The 6398-nt window shown below is 40.2% G+C and overlaps 1 pseudogene; it reads left to right on the top strand.

The window, feature by feature from the left end:
• Positions 1-1925: 1925 nt before the first annotated feature.
• On the top strand, positions 1926-3487 carry LOC149847804 (RING-H2 finger protein ATL13 pseudogene; annotated as a pseudogene).
• Positions 3488-6398: the final 2911 nt, after the last annotated feature.

The raw sequence follows: 6398 nt of genomic DNA on the forward strand, positions 1-6398 counted from the left end.
ACCAGTTGTTCATCCCTACCATCATATTGAGGGGTCAGTTGTTGTTCATGATTTTCTCTTGCATCAGTATTTTGATAGTTTTGGAAGAAGGGGTTAAAGCAGCTAATCTCTCTTTTAGAGAATAAGGTGATCGTAGAAGTTTCAGCTTATTGATGAGGTTTTTATGTAGATGAACTCAGTGCATGAGGCATTTTTGCCTGTTATGATTGAAACTCAATCATTGGATAAATTGGCCATTGGAATGTATACATAGAACAACAAAATGTCTTAGAAAAACAAGTAATTTATGTTCGTCCTGTATTCATTTTTTCAGGTTGATTTGGATGAGTATCGGTTGGAACTTCCAGTTATGTTGTTTAAATTATCCTCTGGATGGTGAGTATTCATTAGCTCTTGATCTAAGGCAGTTGTGTAGATTTCACTTAGCATGTGGGGTTGCTTCCACATAAAGGGTATATAATAAGGGCCTGGCGTTTATGCATTTGGTGGTCCCAAGGTAAAATCTTGGTCAAACTACTTTGGTGGTCCTGTTTGGAATCTCGATGCTGAGATGGGCGTTTATGCATTTGTGATGGAAAGTGAGGCCCTCTCTCTTTTGTATTTACCCTAAATCATGGATTTGGCAGCTGCCACTTTTTCAAATGAATAAACTTCATAAACGCCTCCCCAGCTACATATTCCAAACAAAAGCCCTAATAGTATCCCGCTTGGTGCAAGTTTGGTTGTATCCATGGTAGTATGCCACAAAGACACGTCGATGCTTGATGCGGGTTTGACTTGCAAGTTTAAACTTTTTTGAGAAAAAAAAAAAAGGATACAAGGACACAAATTTTTTAATTATTTAATAAATCATTTTTTTTATATTTTAATATTAAAAATATATTTTATTGAAATAAAACTTTAAAATATTATTGTTATTCCCAGGCAGAACCAAGAATCTAAATTAGGCTGGGCACAAATGCATAATAAAAAATTGCAGAAAATATAAAAAAAAACCTAAAATATTCTATTTAAATACTTTATCAACAAATGTGGCTCCTCCCTTGTCTGTATGAGTCAGGGTTGGTGTTTGCGTGCCTGCTCGTATCACCAGTGAGGCAGTGTCACTTATAAATGGTAGTATCCAAACAAAAGGAGAAGGAAGACCCGTCGGGAGAATCCGAGCGGGTTTGAGTAGCGCACCACACTCGTTTCCAAGTTTTTTTACTTCCATTCTTTCTATATGCTTCTATTCTGTTCAGTTCATTTTTTAAATGCCAATTCCCTTTGGCAACACAAGGGAGAAGCATTCCGATGAAAGATTCTATCAGATCATGCTTACACATGTACCCATTGATTAATGTTCATGAAGAATCACCATGATTTTTGTTTATGTATACAATAAGAAGAGAAAAGAATCCATTGGGTACATCGATTTCCTGGTAATTAAATGATCATTAAAGTTGCTGCAGTCTTAGACGCCCAATTTTGAACCATGGGTAATCTTTCATTTATTTACTCTGGTTGAGGATTTATTACTGTGCCCTCATCCCAACATCTTTGAATATGTTTTTTTCTTTTGTTTATCTTAACCTTTGTTGTAGTTCCATAGCTTCTGTCCCCAAGAATCTTTCCTATTTTACCACCATTGACTTGCAGGTTTTCTTTTTCCCTCTGCTATAAGATAGGCAGAAAAGGGTGGTAAACTTTCACAGATCTTTTAAAAAACATGCTCACTGTGTCGGTTGGGGAATTGCTTTTCATTTGTGCTGAACAAAGAAGAGATGGGTTTTTGGTTTTTATCTTCTGCTTGGAAGATTGTTGTGTGGTGGTGATTCTTTTGGGAAGGCCAGAGATCTTAGGTGAGAAAATTTTCCTTTCTTTTTCCTAGGATTGTTATGTTTTCTTGCCAAATTTCTGGTTGATGCTTTCTTTTCAAGGGAAAAATGAGTTGGGTGTTGCATGAAAGCAGGAAAATTAAGAGTTCTTACCCTCCCCTAAACTTATCATACCTATCTAGTCCTCCTCCCCCTTTATCACCTCCTCCTCGTGACCAAGGTTTGGATAGTAGGGTTATTTCTAGCATCTTATTGATCATAGTGATTCTGGCTGTGATATTCTTCATCTCTGGCTTGCTTCACCTTCTTGTTAGATTCCTTGTTAGGCCCTCACAGAGGGACCCCGACGATTTGGACAATGTGAGTGTCCTACAAGGGCAGCTGCAGCAGCTCTTCCATCTCCATGATGCAGGGGTGGACCAATCTTGCATTGATGCCCTTCCTGTTTTTCTCTACAAGACCATCATTGGTGTTAAGAATCCATTCGATTGTGCCGTCTGTCTCTGCGAATTTGAAGCAGAGGACAAGCTCAGATTGCTGCCCAAGTGCAGCCATGCCTTCCATCTAGAATGTATTGATACATGGTTGCTGTCGCACTCGACCTGTCCTCTGTGTAGAGGGAGCCTCCTCCCTGATTTTCCGTCGAACAATTGCTCGCCCGTCGTTCTGGTTCTCGAATCCGGCAGTGAAAGTTCCCGCGAAATCATCGATAGGGATCTCCGGGACTCTGTTTCAGCTGCCCAGATGAATTTATCGTCGGAAGATGAGTTTACCTCGTCTTGTGTCGAGAATTCACAGAAGCCGGCCAATAACCCGGTGAGGGAGGAGACGAAGGTCGTCCCTGTGAAGCTTGGGAAATTGAGAAACATTGATGCTGCTGTTGGTGGTGTTGGCGGGGGAGGAGAGAGCAGCAGCAGCATAAGCAATGTGGATTCTAGGAGATGTTATTCAATGGGTTCCTTCGAGTATGTCTTAAATGAAGTATCTCTTTTACAAGTTCCAATTGTTCCAACGAAGAGGAAGCGACATATAAAGAAGCCAGGCTTGCCTTTAACACCAGGCCATAGGCCTGCTATCTCCATGTATGATATGCCAAAGAATTCCCATTCCAGGAGGGAAGGATTTAGGATTACTGAGAACCATGGGGCCAGTTCAGCAGTGATTCAGGAGGGTAAAAGGGAGAGCTTTTCGGTTTCAAAGATCTGGCTTCGAACGAGGAAGGATAGACTGTCTTCCTTGGCGGATTCGTCGAGAAGGGCCTTTTCGTTTCGATTGCCTGTACAGAGAGCAGATGACATGAAGCTGAAAGAGAGCTGCAGCCAAAGGACTGTGTCTGAGATTGAAGTTGAAGGGTGGGTGAATCAGGGTGATGCCAGTTCATTGCCTAGAAGCGAATGTGGCGTGGATGATGAGAGCTGTAGTTTCCACAGTCTGGATTCTCAAAGCAACCCAACACCTTCGTTTGCCAGAAGGACGCTAAATTGGATTGTGGGGAAACAGAAGTCACAGAACAGAGTGATGCATTCAGCCCCACTGCCCCCTGTTTGAATGCAACTTCATTTTCTATTTCAATGAAACACCATGACTATCTGATTTTTGGCAGGAGGAAAAAAGAAAGAAAAGGAAAGAGAATGCCCAATACAGATTTGTTTTTTTTTTGTATAATCCTTTTGTTGGTTAATAGAGATTTCTTATGGAAGTTTCTGATTGATTGCTTCTTTTGAAATTTGAACTCTCTCTCTCTCTTCATTTTGTTCTCTTGGGCAGTGTTTCTTTTATTGAATCATAAATGTGAGACTTATGGTAGGTTGCCAAGTGAGTCCAGAGTATCAACAGGCTGTTTGGTGTTATTTCTGGGCCATCTTTCTAAAGAGTAAAGACCGATAGATACTCGAGAGATTTGCATGTCAAGGGATGTTTAAAAGGGTTTTCTGCTTTTCATTGTTGGCAAATTCGTGACTCGGATTGGGATTGCCCAACCTTGACTCGCAAGTCAGTGGGTGGACTTGGTAACTCGGAAGAGTTAGCACTATGCATTTTCTAGTATTAAGAAATGAAAAAATCAAAATCCATGCTATATATTCACTAAATTTAGCGCATCACATCAATGACATTCAACTATATATAATTGTTAATATTTATAATTTTAAAACATATGATTCTTTATATTCTTTTATGGGCATTATGCATTAAATCATAAAAATGCATGACAAAAAACACAGAGGCATGTGGATCAGTGGTCCTGAATCAGTGATCCAGTTGGGATCCGATCCAGGCGATTCCCGAGTTGACTCGCCGGGTTTGCCAACTATGCTTTTTGTTGTCTTTGCCTACGATTGATGCAGTTGAAGCAGTGTGGTGGGTGTGAACTTACCCACTCCCTCTTCTTTCCTTTTTAAAGCTCTAAGCATAACCATATGAGAGGAAGAAAAACCCTTTGGTTTTCTTAAGGTTGTTTGTGTGGTTGAGTTTGTTCTTCATCTACAATAAATAAGATGTCAGCTTCAGGGTTGTTCTAGCCGTTTGAGCCAGTCAGAATGGTTGGTACAGAATCTTTAGATTGATTCCCAATGTTGTTTCCAAATCTATGATCTTGGTGCACCTCAGGGTGAAGCCTGGTGGGCTATTCATGGTGTGGCTCCCCTTGGACTTGATCAACTCCTTGAATTGGACCCAGTACTAGCAGACTTTTTTTTTTTTTTGAAAGGCAAGTACTTGCAGATTTACTGTCTGCTTGTTTAATGAGATGTACACATCTTGTACTTTTATGAACTGAGCCAAGTATGGTAACTCTCGCAACACACACACACGCACACACACACACACACACACACACACACACACAGTAAACTGTTCTCTTTCAGAGGTGTTGCAGTGTCCCCAACTGCTGTTTGCACCCCTACCCTAATGTGCCTCTGGTCAAGGGCGGATCCAGTGGGGGGCTTGAGCTCCGCCTAAAGTTTTGAAAATTTTTATTATTTTTATTATAAAAATTTATATTGCCTTTATTTATATTTTAGTTTTATAGTTTATTTTATTATAAAAAATTGTTGCCTCCCTTTAAGCAAAATCCTCGATCCGCCACTGCCTCTAGTAGTAGTAGCCCGGCTGTCTCCTCAAACTCCGTATGTGCGTGCATACGGACTTTGAAGTAGGCCAGGATTAAGTTGGGGTAAGAGTTCAAAACTCATATGGGGGCAGCATGAACCTGAAGATTTTTTGGGCATAAGTGATGTGTAGATATGTGACCTCTCAACCACCTTGACGAACGTGGGAATCATAAAAGCTAAATTCCACAAGTTTTAATCACCCATCACCCTTTGAGAGTTTTTAAATGCAAAGCAACAAAAGAAGCAGACGAAAAAAGTGATACTGACATAGGTTTACAAAGAGGAAGACAATTACCAACGGGCTCCTCTTGTCTGTCAGGAGCAGTTAGTGCACGTGACATTACAAGTTCGAATCCCAATGGTATGGTTGTATAACTGGGTCTGCCTAACCCCAGATTTCTCTGTCGAAAAAACAAAAAAAGAGAGAGAGAAGACAATTATACAACTCAACTCTAAATTGTGTCAACACTCGCGAACAGTGGAGACATAGTGAAGACTCTTAAATTATGAGCATCAAGCCCAGGTCAAGTCAATTTGGCATTTCATACATGTACTTGACTATTGTTTAAGCTGCAAAAAATAATTGTTGATCATTGCATTCTCCCTTTTTCTTTTTCATATAGTATTATAACCTCTTCTGAAGGATACATATGTATTTGATAAATTCGATTGTACCTACCATCTAGTTGGAATCTTATGATACAAGACATTTCGACTATATCTAACATGGTAAATGTATTCAGCATAGTTAATTTAGTGGGAACAACACTTGGATCGTGTTTTCTTGATGAAAAAACATCTCTTTTTGAGGTGGAAAAAATTAGTGTCTTCACAACCGTCGATGTTTGCATCGCTAGAAAATCTGTACATGCCAGATTCTCTCCAATTAAAAGATAGTTCTTAATAAAGAGTGCCTAGCGTAGACCACATCCTTTTTTCTTCTTTTGCGACCCCTACCAGTTATACAACTATATCATTGGGTTTTGAACCTGCAACGTCCCAACACAAGGTGACGTGCACTAGCTGCTCCTACCAGACAAGCAGAGCCCCCTTTGGTTAGGTTTAACAAAAAAACTCTGACAAAATATGTTTTGCTGTATGTACAATCGATTGTAGCAAACATTAACCTCTTTTTTAATGCATTCTTGATGAATTAATGTGACTCTAGAGAGCAGCAAAAACAATAGTGTGGCCACACCCTGCCCTGGTCACCCAAATGGTAGCAGGCTTGGAGAGAAGGTGCTGACCCCTATGTCTGAGGTTCGACTCTCACCAGGTGTGTGTGTGGGTGCCTTTTGCTGCTGGGCTCCGTGAATTCTTGGGTGTCGGTGAGACGGTGACCGCACTTGTTGGGAACACTTCGTCATAAAAATAAATAAATAAATAACGTGGGCAGTTGAACCACAACTACCGTTATTATCTCTGATATTTAAGACATACGGACCACATGCATTACAGGATTTTTTTTTAT

Source organism: Nuphar pumila, chromosome 1 (genome assembly GCF_984573655.1).
Source record: "Nuphar pumila chromosome 1, dmNupPumi1.hap1.1, whole genome shotgun sequence".
Classification (NCBI taxonomy): domain Eukaryota; kingdom Viridiplantae; phylum Streptophyta; class Magnoliopsida; order Nymphaeales; family Nymphaeaceae; genus Nuphar; species Nuphar pumila.